Here is a 14,617-nt window from a genome sequence, read left to right on the forward strand (position 1 = left end):
TATCTGTAGATAAGGAGATTTTTTATATACTTCACTTGTGAATTTTATTTTGTATGATATTTTAATTTAGACAGGTGGATGCAGCAGTACATTTGCTCATAAAAACTGCCCCGTGTACTCTGTACTCATCGTCACAGACATTTTGACCCTATTCATCATCGCAACCACAAGAGAGAATCCGCTACGCTCCTTTAAAGAAATGGCAATAATTATTGCCCATGGCTTGCGACGATGCACCCATCCCTAGTTGTTGTTGTGGGTTTAACGCTATTGTTTAGTACATGATAGGCTATAAATGGCATGCAGTTTAACTGTTGTAGGAAGAACCCAGAAAACCAGGGTAAGAAAGACCGGCCCACGGGAAGCTATTAGCAAACTTTCTCGCTTACCAACACTGGCCGAGGCTGAAACCAACCCCTTCCCAACACCCGTCTGTAACAAAATACTGCAGAATCGAGACAAAAAAGATGAATCGAAAAGAACGACTTTTCATCTGCTGGCAAAACCATGCGTGATTAGAGCTATATTAAAAATATTCACCTGTTATAAGGTGAATATCAAGTTTTATAAGGCTTTAAATCTCATATTTTTTTTAAAACTTCATCTTTGTCAAAAAAAAAAGCTTTTTAATTGTTTTATTTCATGATTTACAGTTACACAATTGCAATTTACTTCGGAAAGTATATACATCTCTAAATTGCTCGGGAAGATATATTGTGGACTAAATGTTGCAAAACACAGACTCCATTTTTGTATTTCACAAATATTTATTTGTTACTCTTTGCACTTTCTTTCATTCTGTTACATCTTTTTACGTCTCAGAGAGTATCACATCATGTACCTTCTTGTTATATGATGCTGCTTCTACTTACTTTAACTTGCTAATTCTATTAATTTAAACACGCTACTTTAATAAAGGATAACTTTTAAGAGACTGTTTTGGCCTTTTTCATGCGTTTTAACATAAAATGTTGAATTAAGAGCTTCTTAGCCTAGCAGTTTCATAAATGTTAACGTATTTACTTGCATATAAGGTGAGTCCAGCTTCAAACTACACGTAATGCCGCCATTGTTAACTATATTGTGAACTACTTTCATTCACATGGAACAATATGGCAGCGGGAGGAGACAAAGTCACAATCGGAAAGTTCTCAGTCTTTGCTGTCGTAAATATGTGACGCATTCCAGAGGCGGATCACCAACTACATCAAACTGACATGAAGGAAATAGCTGAACGATGTTCCGATCGAGTTCATACATACCATTTCAGATGACGTAATGTAGTTGTTTACAAGACAACACATGCTGCGTGTTTTTCCTTCCGTTGTCCGCCCGGAGTAAACACGAACACTAGTCGTGACAAATGTAGGTTAAATTTGTCATCTTTTCTGAATACTAGAACTTTGCTAAAGCTGACTTAAAAGCTATGTATTTTAATTAACACAAAGCTCATAAGATTTGATTAGGAATTGTAACGTCAGTCGTTTTCTATATATTTTACTGTGTCAAAATTCAAAAATTTAAAAACGCAAACAGGTCCCTTTAAGTTGACTAGCTGCATATGTCATTTTGATGTAGTTGTTTTGAGTTTAACGCCACTTTTCAGCACATGATAGGCTATACATGGCGGACAGAATATATGGTGGAAAACGAACCCGAGAAATCTCCGGTAAGAACCACCGACCGACGGGAAGCTACTGCAAGCTTTCTCACATACTCACATTGACCGAAGTTGAGATTTGAACCCATGCTAAAAGATTTTATATATCGATGAGAAATGCTTCTAGATATTCAAATTAGATGTATATACTGCTAGCCCACCAAATAACACTGGGTAAATTTTCAGTTGAAATAACATATCATATACTGCTAGCCCACCAAATAACAGTGGGTAAATTTTCAGTTGAAATAACATATCATATGCTGCTAGCCCACCAAATAACACTGGGTAAATTTTCAGTTGAAATAATAATATCATATACTGCTAGCCCACCAAATAACACTGGGTAAATTTTCAGTTGAAATAATATATCATTAACTGCCAGCCCACCAAATAACACTGGGTAAATTTTCAGTTGAAATAACATATCATATACTGCTAAACTTCCTAATCATATCAAAGAGGTCCGGCACACATATATTCAACCATGCCATCTTCGATCTTCGAACAGAGAACCTAAAATAATACAAGTTTATAAAAATCATTCAAATCTAGGCAGGAAAATGAGTTCCTTCCAGTAGAAATAAGCTGAAGTAGACCAGAGGAAGTAGAAATACTTTAGGAAGTTAACATAAATAGGAAAATACTTACTTAACAATTTCTTCAATGTCCTCGGAAGATGGATGGGTATCAATGCTTTCTTCGCATCTGTGAAATCTCTTAATTTTAAGAAAACAACTTTATCGTGTAAACCTTTAAATGCTTGGTGTGATATTGTATCAAACACAGAGTTAAAGTAGTCAGGTCTTCAAGTTAGAAATGTGTGCCCCTTACATGATAATTCTAACATACGGATTTCTCTACAAAAGATGTCTAACGCTACGTGCTTTTCTCTGAATTCTGTCTCTGAAAACATCAGGATGGTATTATTCCAAATGCATATATACATGTACCACATATATGATGTTTTCATTAGGTCCATTTTCCTCCAGATACGCCATAATAGGACGTAAATATCGCCTTGTGTCCAACCTCTGTCCTAGACTAAAGTATGGAAAGACGCAGATACCCGGCGGTGATTAATATTTTTCCATATATTTTTATATGGGCAGCATTTAACGGCTCCGACAACAAATAGCGGCTCCTAAAATGACGGTGATTACAATTTTTCCATATATTTTTATATGGACTACAATTAGCGTCTCCTACTACTATTAGCGTCTCCTACCCCAATTAGCGGCTTCTAAAACACTTTTTTAATCAACGGCTCCGTTTAAAAAATTCACAATTAACGGTTCCAAAGCACATGAAGCTCAGTCTGTAGACAAGCTCTCTGAAACTAACTTGCAATACAAGACGTGCTCCAACATTTCAAAACAGTGTCGTGCTGTTGAGTCTCCAAAAAGTACGAGTTGCTTCCCTTTTAAAACTTCTCTCTCTTTGCAAGGTTTGTAAAGGACACACGGTACTAATTATACGGAAGAACTGTGAACCAGTCTAAAAATGGAGTATTTACGGGTTTGGTAGTCCATAATTGGTTAATAATGAAAATTAAAATTTTAGTTAAAATATCTTTTGAGAGCTTATCCTATATGTAATTTAAAAAAATATAGACAAAATTCTTTTGATGCAATTTTAGTATTTATACAGGTTTGACTCAGGAGTACTCAATAATGAAAGTAGCACCTGATTCATTTGGTGCAGAATCAATGACATGTGTTTCATGCACATGTAGATAAACAAAATGCCGCGGTTTATATGGTGTTCTCCTCACATAAGCTTGCACCAATGTTAGTTGTGCATGGAGAATTATAGGTTTCATCATCAGCACCCAGAAATTTTAAGTTATTGAATTTTGAATATGATAGTGTTTCCATATGTTTACTATTGGAGTTGAATTAGTACCGTGAGTCCTATAGCCTTTGCAATGAAGTGGCTTCCATACATTGTTATAGTAATACCCTATGTGAGAATTGCTGATTCCACGTAATGACAGAATTAACATTTACACACTGAGGCAAGTTCATGTAATTATAAATAATTATCATAAGGCACGATGGAAACGAATATCCATAAAGTAAACCCCGCTGCCTTGCGTGTGAAATGGTGAATAAAAATAGTAAAGGAAACAAACATTCCTTAAAAAAGGCCCGTTGTCTTACATGTGACATGGTGAAAATGTCATGAAATAGTAATTCGGTTATTTTCATCTTTCAGTGTAGCCTTCAAAACGAAAGAAACTAATGAAGTTGTAGGTTTCCAAGATTATAACAGATGTCACTGGTTTTTCTCTGACTGCACATAATTTCATTGTCTGCCAAACAAGAACGTCATGAAGAAACCACATATATGTTTATTTAGATCATTTTATTTGACCAAAGATAATGAAGAAGATATCAAAAGTGTATAAGTAATTTGAAAGAAATATTGCATCCTGGAAAAGCGATTCCAGCTTCTTTTGAAGAAAAGAATTACAAGCAAGATCAATAAACTGATAAAGTAGTATGCAACACGACTATGCATGCAAGATCTCCCACTTAGCGAAACAAATGTCATTCGAAGCATCGTGGAAACTTAGCGTTCATTAACCGTCTGCTGTTGATATCTAATATTTTTAACCATTAATTGCGTTAATTGCCTCAACAATTAATGCAGCAAGATATAAATCAATCGTATAGTTTCTTACCTCCTGAAACTTCAAGGTTCCGTTATGAAAAAAGTTTGAACGAAGTGTCATGATACTTTGGCTGGAGATAGATTACATTTTTGTTAAAATGCCAGTGTTACTCAGAGGCACTTGATGTACATCGAGGGTTAAAGAAAAAAAGATCATTGCACTTTTACAGACTGAATTAAGTCGAGTGTAAGTTTCAGAGTTTATTAAAGATGACGTCCTTCAAAGCGGAAGGTTTGGATTTCTCGAGATCAAATGGAGGATGATTATGGAATACAAGGGTTTGAATAAGAGTTTCTGTCTTTTATTGCAGTCCCAGCTATTTCAGAGGGATGTCAGTTTTAAATAATGTTGAGCAATCAGCAGTATGCTGCTTCTCACTTCCATTAAAACGTTATTAGTTAGACAATGATGACGGTCAAAGTATATTCAAATTTTTTTTTTGCAGTCTGAAAATAAAAATAAAAGCCATCATCCAAAAATTTATCCTCTTAATCAAACTCTCGTTCCTCGGTAATACATCCAGCTAAGCTATAATATCCAGCAATCATGGAACAGATAAACTTCACACAATGTATTTAGATTAGAATGTGTCCGTCTTATTACGCAAGTCACACAGATCATGCAAGTTTTTAGTACAGACTAATTCGGTAATGGGTGTCATTTTTAGAAACTAATTACACCTACTTTCAATGGATATAATTTACTTTACTTCGATCTTCATACACCATTATTTCATTTAGATATACCATTTTGGGTTATTTGAAATGCATACAACCAGATAAGTGTCAGTAAAATTGGGTTTTAAGTTTACAGAAAAAAATATCTTATCAAATTCATTCCTTTAGTAAAAACGTCTGCTACTTTTTGAAGAGGTGGAATCTTCTTTTCTTGCATATGATTCATCAGGACTGGTGAACCTGAAACAACATGCATACTTTTAATGTATGTTCATATACATCAATGACTACAAATATATTAAAATATGTTCTAACATGCATTTGCCTCTAACTCCAATTCGCTCTGGTTTTGTTTGTCAAATAAACAGCCAATCTGAAGTAAACTACGAACATTTGTGGAAAAAGAGCATCGTCAAACGTGTCTAATGTTATAAATGAAAAACTAATTGGTATCTACCTTGATCAACATCTCAGCTGGAATACACATATAGATCACATATGTGCAACGGTCATCAAAATTAAAATTGTCTTAAAATTACTGTCGAGATTTCTACCTCTCCAGTCGCTTCCACTTTATTTTTCGTGATATATACTGCCACCGTTAAGACTGATAGAAACACATCCAATTATAAAATATCCGGAATTGCCAACCCAAAAAAGGACCGCCCGAATAAGTTCTAAAACTTGTTATTACGACTCCGACAATGTTTTGTTTTCATGTCTAGTCTACAATGACCATCTTTACAAAAAACGCATTCTTTATTTTAAATGTGTCACGACATATTAGTCTTTAAACTATCATTCGCCAGATTATATGTCGATCCAAACTGAACTAAGATCATGAAATACTGAGCGTAATGTCCAATCAACAACAACGAACTTGAGATTCCGTGGTCGAAAACCAAACATTCTAAAAGCGCTTTTACTGTATCAACATCAACCGTTAGCTAGTCCTTGCCCATGAGTATACGTAGGTTACATTCCATTACTTCCTTTAAAACCTTATTAAGGAAATTTTTTCTAGGCCAGCTGGAATAATATATTAAAACTTTCTGCAAAATATTGTCTCCTTGTGTCCAGAATCCAGAAATAATTTGTGATGTTTTATTCGATGTATGTTTATATGTCGTGCTGAAATCTGTATACAAGTGTATAGTATATTGTTTATTTATAGATTGTAATTACACATCTTGATTAATTTTACATATATGTCAATACGTGTTCGGGTACACCTAAGCGTTAACCGACTTTTAAAAAATATTTGATAGCATGGTCTGTTACAGGACCGCATATTTCATCACCAAATGATTAATCGTCGTTAACTGATGATGATGATGATGATTATTATTATTATTGTTATTGTTATTATTATTATTATTATTAAATGGTTTCATATGCTAAATAAACAAATAATATGAAGTAAATTACGAAGGCTTTGTGAAAAATTGCATCGTCACATATACATATATTTTGCTTCATTATTGTCCATAATTACGTCATGGACGATTTTAATTACCCAGATGTGAGGAGATCTTTGAAAATTGAGTGTCTTCAGAACGACAACGTATATTTTCTTAGTAACCATTTAATATTATTCTTATAGAGTATAAAATTGGAAGAAATATTATCCAATTGGAATTAGTTACTGATTATAATTATTTCTTTAAGTGCTGCATATTATGATGGTACTTTATAACTACTGTTTGTTCATATACTGACACCTTTGTATCATTGTTTTGCAAAATAAAAAACCTAAATTTAATTTAAAGAAGACAATCAAAATGGTCATTGTTGTTATTATTCGAGTGAATACTTAATACTCAAGTAGCAATTAGACCTTTTGTTGACAATATTTAAAGATCATGATGTTTCCTTTGAGTTAGATTAAATACATATAATATGAATTTTAATTTCTTAGTCTGAATTCAGTATAAATTTAACTTTTGGAAATAAATAAAGGACCTTTTTAATGTAACAATTGAACATTGAGAATACCTTTTGAGAATGGAGGACTCTGTTTCCTCACTTTATTTATTACTCTGCTTGTTTTATCAGTCAGTCTCCCATCATTCTTAAGCTATCTCTTAACGCGCGTGGAAACTCAAAAAAGTATTACTTTCTGTTCACAAACGTCCTTTTTTTCTCTACATTATGGTAAGCGCACACGTGTTAACATACAAACCTTTCTGTCCCGTTAGAAACTATTTCTGGACTGAGTCGACAGCCAACTACACAGTCGTAAAAACAATGGCAAGGATGACAAACTTCCGGATACCCGTCTCAAATTTCATATTCATCCTGAAAACAGAAATAAGTCTGAAAGTATCGAAAGTTTGACGGCATTCCACTTTTAATGTAGATATCAATATTGTCAACATAAATATGGTACAATTTGATACACCGGTTTTAAAAAGGTCATATATATATTAAATATAACATGGTACAATTTGATACAACAGATTCAAAATAAAGGTCATCTATATTCAATATAAATATGGTACATACATACATACATACATATGTATATATATATATATATATATATATATATATATATATATATATATATATATATATATATATATATATATATATATATATATATATATATATATATATATATATATATATATATATATACATACATACATACATACATACATACATACAATCGCATCGCCTCCTCGGAAATATATCTCCTATTCTAAAAGTGTCATTGATATATCTATCTTTAATGTTGGAAAAAAGATAGGCTTCACATGAAGAACTATATAGACATCTCAGTCGTTCCCGTTTTGCAGAATGTATTTGGGGAAAAAATGCAGTTGAAAAGACTTACTCAATTTAGTAAAAGGATACTTTTTCTCACCTCTTAGAACAGAGGTCTCGAAACAAATGTTGTGGCATTATTGCAGCCGTTTTTATAACAGAGGGAGTATTCCACCATTTTGAAGGTCACTCAAAACTATATGCTGCATTCCTTTATAAGGCCTTCAATACGTTATGGCGTAATGGCCTTATCTATAAGCTTTCTTTTCTTGGAATTAAAGAAAACTGTTGAGATTAATTAGTAATTTTTTAAAGCTGTTAGGGCCTTTGTTCTCCTCAACTGCCAACATTCGAAATCATACTCAGTAAAAATAAAAGGGGTAGGACAAGGAAGACCGCTATCAGTGTGGTTATTCTAAGTCATGATAACTGATATACAATCTATACTGGCGTCAACAAAATATGGAATACAATTTGGTTCCTTAAGCATCCCATGTGTTCTACTAGCTGATGACACAGCCCTACTGTCTTCATCATTTAATGGCAGGTATATTTTGCTTCACAGCCTCCATGACTATGCATCCAAGCAGAGACTGCAATACAATAAATCAATGTACAGAAAAACAAATGAACATTAGCACGATATCTGAAAGTATCCTTCCATATTATTGCAATTCAATCGACCATTTCATTTTTGATTACTATCTACAATATTCACAACTGTCAGATTCCTGGTGTCCCGAGGAAGAGCCGACGCGATAATTGATTTGTAAAAAAATACACACACACACACGTACGTACATACATACATACATACGATATATAAAATAATATAGACTCACGGTAGATTTAAGATGTCGCTAAATCAAGTACAGTCTCTAAAGAAAACTGGGTCACTTTGATTCCTAAAGGGGAGATGATCAACGTTGCTATATGACTCACTGTACTAATTTGGCGAGGACAGTAAACGTATGGAAACGTAATGCTATTAAAATTCAATAAATTTAAAATTTTGGATGCTCGTGATCAAGTCTATATTTATGAGTATAGAAATATCCTTGATGCAAGTTTTCTGAAGATTAAACCGTATAAGCCGCGGCATTTTATGAATCTATATGTGTTTGAAACATGTTTACAGTTCTGCAATAAAAGTCAGGTGCTAATTTCAGTAATGATTTTTCCAAACTCTAGTGTGTTAAATGACTGAAATTCCACCGATAAATTCTCCTTTCTTCCGTCTCTTTAGTATCGTGAGTTCTACATGCAAGCAGTTTAGCAAGTTTGCGATCCAAACTTGCTCTACACACTATCACATACATTTTGACCCTATTCGTCATCGCAAATCACCAGAGACGATCCTCTACCCTCTTTTAAACTTCGCGAAATAACGCCCAATCACCAGCCACCGAGCCCCGTTAACCGAATCGTCCATCCCTTACGGCGACTTGGTGTATACAAATCCGCACGTACACAGCTACATTCTTGTACATTATTCAGATCATTAGATAATTATCATGAAAGACGCTTTTTCATTGGCTGGCACAACCGCGAGTGTTTAGAGACATATTACAAATATTGACCGGTGAATATCAAGTTTTGTAAACCAGTCAACCTTAGATATCTTTTTTAACGCGAAGTGGAGGTCGCTATGATAGATTAGATGTTCAGAAAACTTCATCTTTATAAAAAAATGTTTATAATTGCTTTATAACATGATTTAGAGGAAACAATTGCAAATTTTAAGAACGTATATACATTTCTTAAGTGCTTGGAAGATTTTTGGGAGATTAAATGCAGAGGAAATACATACTCTGTTAGAAACACACATAATCTGTTAGAAATATTCATATTCCACAAACATTTATTGGTTAATCTTTACATTGTAATGACTGAATGACCTTAAACTAATTAACAGAAAAAGCGAAAACCTACAAGTTTTGAAAAATTCAACAAAAGATTTATAACCCTAGAATACAAAGTGAAAATATAAAAACAGTCATAATAGTTTTATCACAAGTACAAATTTTTGAAGTTCGTATTGAATTCCAGAGGTATTCAAATTAAATTCCGATATTGATTTTGATGTGATTTTTTAGTGATTAAGATTTTTAACGTAGCTTTAACAATTTTTCAGTCATATCGCTACGATGTCTGCAGCGTGGTAGTTTATAGTGATGTCTAGCACTGGGGCATCATGTCGCAGACATGTAGCATGATGTCCCACCCAGTCACATTATTCTGACACCAGGCCAACCAGCTCTAACACAACCTCTTAATGCTGAGTGCCTAGCGAGGCAGCTGTTAGTACCATTTTCATAAGTCTTTCGTATGACTCGGCCGGGGTTCGAAACCCCGACCTCCCGTATCCGAGGCAGACGCTCTAACCACTTAGGCCACCGGAGCAGTCCTATATTGATTGTATTGATGTGCCTGTTGTCTCGCAGGTGCTAATGTGCTAATGGCTTGGAGTGTGAGTGTGTGTGTGTGTGTGTGTGTGTGTGTGTGTGATTTGGATGTTTAACGTAGCTGTACAATTTTTGTAGTCTTATCGCTACGATGTCTGCAGTGTGGAGGTTTATAGGGATGTCTAGTACTGGGGCACCATGCCGCAGACATGCAGCATGATGTTCCACCCGGCACATTATATTGACACCAGGCCGACGAGTCCTAACACTAATTTGTTAATGCTAAGCGCCAAGCGAGTCAGATGCAAGTACCATTATTACATGTATATGGCATGTCTCGGCGGACGTTGTAACCACTCGGGCCACCGGAGCAGTCGGTTTGGAGTGCGATAATGTGCTAACAGTCCTTTCATGTATCACAATAATATAATCCACAATGTCCTTGTCTGAATCCACCATATTTCCAAATTAATGTTCGAGCCCCAAAATATTATTGAGCACTCTCTATAATTCCAATGAATAATAATTTGAATAAATAAATCCAACTTAATTAGAAACGGAACACAACATTAAGACTGATTCTGAATCATATGTTAAGACAAGAATGAGTAATTTTAGGATAACCAAGAGTATGTACCCTCTACTTTACATAAGTCGTAACTATTATTTTCTGAAAATATTTTGTCAAGGTAATGAGATTTTTCATTTCATGTTTCTACGGTCAGAATCAAGACTGTATCTTTAACCCAAATTCAAGTAGACAGGTTTACATTAATAATGATCTGAATATTTAATCCACATTCGTAGAGAACATTTTACCTATGTCATCTGTTGTTTACAAAATAAATGTTACAGGTGATGTACACTATGAACTTGATTTTGGACAAGATCAAGTATAAACTAGAGATGTACAACAAATAATACAGAATTAAATATACATAGCAGTACTTTCTTCACTCTGTCACTTCTTACTAAGTTTTATTATCACTTCATATACCTCCTTATTTGATGCCACTTCTATTTATATTCACTTGCTAACTGTATTTATTTAAACTTGATAACTTGATTTAAGACAAAACTGAAAGGAATGTTTAAGCATTTTTCATGCATTTTTACATAAAAGGTTGAATAAAGAACGTGTTAGCCTATAAGAGATTCAGTAAAGTTAACGTATATGCTAGCATGTAAGGTGAATCCATCTGCAAACTGCGCAGACACATCTACCTTCGCATAATGCGCAGGCAGTGCCGGGCTTGTACAATTTGCCAGGAGTAACCATTAGGACAAACGACATAGACTCTGATCTACTCGTTCATTATTCTTTGTAGTTTGTCTAAATAAAGTATCACAATAATTATCTGGTGTTGAGAAGATTTTTTAAAAAAATGCTCTGCGAATCAAAATGTAGCCTGTATTTGTCCTAACTTGAAACGAATAAAAATGTTGGTGCATGCGAATCATCACGGGCAACAGTCTAAATGAAATGAATAAGCGGCACATGCGGCCATTAAACCAATTGCACTGTGCATTTTGTTTTATGTAGTCCACATCATCAATGGATTATCTTCACTGACAGTTAGTGAAAAGTATAAGATAAATATGTTCGCATACCTGTGGTGCAATATCAATCCAAATAACGTGTCTTCCAAATAACAAAACCACTGCAGTCGAACATCCTCGACCATTTCTGTCGAGTCGAGAAAGAAGCCTCTGATGTGCCATTGATAACTATATTCTGAACAATTATCATTCACATGGAATGAGCCAAAGTCACAATATAACAATTTGATGCGGCTATGCGGTGCACTCTACCAGTCATCAGATCAAATTAATGTGTATTCCTACTTCAGAGGTTATTCCGCGACTTCACGGAAATGTTCGATAGATCTTCCGATCGAATTCATTCATATGTTTCTATATGCATGTAAAAATAATAGTGTTTGTTTGCATGATTACACTTGCTAGTTTTTTTTTCCCTTGTGTTTTGCGCCAGGAGCAACCAGGAACAGGCTAATATTTGTATTCGGCCTAAGTCGTGACAATGTAAGTTAAATATCTGAACTCTGTACTCAAAGTACCGGAACTTTGCTCAAGTCAGCTTCACAACTGTGTATTTGAAAGAACACAAAGCTCATATAGTTTTATGGGGGCACTGCAAGATAGGTCGTTTTCTATGGATTCTTCCATGTCAAAATGTATGTTCTTATATTTGACAGGCAGTTATAAGTTGTCTCGTTTCAATTATTATTGTAAATATATTTAAACGCTGATCATGTAAAAGTTACCAAGCGATCCGGTCTAATTTTATTTATTTTTCTTTTCTATCTATATGCTGAGAGAAACTCCAGAACTTCCTAAAAATGAAATTAACTCAGCAAAGCAAACATGGGCACCATCTTGTGTGATACATAGTTCTAAGAAAAATGGCACACATTACAAGGGTACAGAACCTTGTGCTTCTCGAAGTGCTTGCTTAATAATAGTTTGGAATGACGCATGAACAAGTTGGGGAAAACTCTTGCAAACCATATTGACTATCATTGGATGTCATCCATTTCAAAAGGTCTTTGTAGAAACCTAATACTTGTTGTTGATTTAAAACATCCAATAGCCCAGATACAAACCTCAGTGTCATAAATATCGTCTTTTGTTTTTTCCGCCCATGTTTGTCATCATACCTGTCGTCGTCATCAGCATCACCACTAGCAAAGGTCAATCATTATTAACAAAAGGAATTTTTTCAGCTCATATGATGGATGTTATAGCTTCTCTGATTCTATAAATCAGCGCAAGAATATGATTTTCAAACATAGGAAAATTGAATCTTGTTTTTAAAGGAAATTAGTAAACAGGTGGAAACGGAGAAGGACGAACCTATATAAAAATAATGAGAAACATGCAGTTCCGTGTATCTAGCTTCTTGTTTTTTGTCTCATGATTCATTTTCACACATATAACAATTTTTCTGCAACGACTGAGTAGGAAAGATCTAGAATATTTATTGAAATATATTTATCTTACATCAAATGCAGCAATTAGAACAATTACTAACAACCATAGAAAGAACAACTCGGTAGGTGGGTTTGTGGGGTGGGATGTGGAGGTTTCAGTATCAGATGGGTGCGGGAGATGGAGGAAACTATGGAACATGGAGATAACCAGTGTCCGTGGATGGGTGGCCGCTTACTACCCTATCACGCGTTCTAATACTGAGAAGTGAACCCGGGAACTGCAAAAGTGTGAGCTAGTAGATTGTCCCTTTAAAGTTGGCTCTGACACGTGACCGTTCACAAACATACAATGTCTACGTTTTAATATCATTTTCAAAAAATATTCAGGGACAGAGGATGTTCTCAGTCTGTTGTTATCAGATATTTTTTTTTTTCTGAGAATTATTCTTCTTTTACTCAAAAAGTTCGTATTCAGGGTGTAGAATGCGGCTTGTATTTTCTCTCAAATGTGTCAATTTGGCATCTCAGGACCTGCGACTGTGAGAGGAGTACATTCTTCACCCATCGATAGTATTCATTTATTACTAGGCAATGACCTAGCTGGAGATAAGGTCGTAGTTAATTCACTAGCAGCTTCCAATCCTTGTTTGAATCAAAACATTTACTAAGAGCGAAATCAGCTTTATCGTACTTGTTGAGTTACTAGGGCGATCCCTGAAAGAGCTATTGAGAATTATCTTGATCAAGAAATTATTCCTTTATCTAACACATTTATTGGTAGTCTTTTGATGAGGTAACTTTTGCTCCTGGTATTGTTTAATCAGTAGATATTGTTCACAATCATCCTCCTTGTCATCTTTTTCTCTCTATTCTAATGTTTGAGATAAAAGACAATCATTCAATGTCGAATAGAAACGAAGTCCTGAGACCTCCTGTTTGAATCAGAATTTTTATAAAAACAAAAGCCACACTAATCCCAGATAGTTTTTGTGTGAAAAATGTTCTTATATGACAATTGAGAGGACACGAGGTAACCGATGGTGAAGAGTGTAAACACAGCTATCAAATTGTCATTCCAATGAAACTCCAATAGGGGGTTATATTCAGCAAGATTTATCACAAGATCTTGAATAATTTATATTGGCCGAAACTGAAAGTGATGGTTGTAAATAATTCAAATATTGACACACTCTTAAAATGATAGGAAAACCCATACAGAAGATACCGATGGTTCATCAGCAGCCTTTTCCTACATATGACGAACTAGTTAGCAAAATAATGGTAGGTTTTGTATGCAGCAAATAGGTATTGACCATAATATGTGCGTCAACAAGATTTCCAGATGCAATTCCTTTGAGAACTATTAAAGCTGAACTCATTGTAAAGTCTTTGATAAAGGGTTTTACACTTGATTGCGTTCCCAAATCTGTCCAGTATGATTAGGGTAAAATGTTATGTCTGGAATTTTGCAAAAAGTT

The sequence above is a fragment of the Sinohyriopsis cumingii genome, chromosome 15, assembly GCF_028554795.1.
Source record: "Sinohyriopsis cumingii isolate HCF-2022 chromosome 15, ASM2855479v2, whole genome shotgun sequence".
In the NCBI taxonomy this organism is placed as follows: Eukaryota; Metazoa; Mollusca; class Bivalvia; order Unionida; family Unionidae; genus Sinohyriopsis; species Sinohyriopsis cumingii.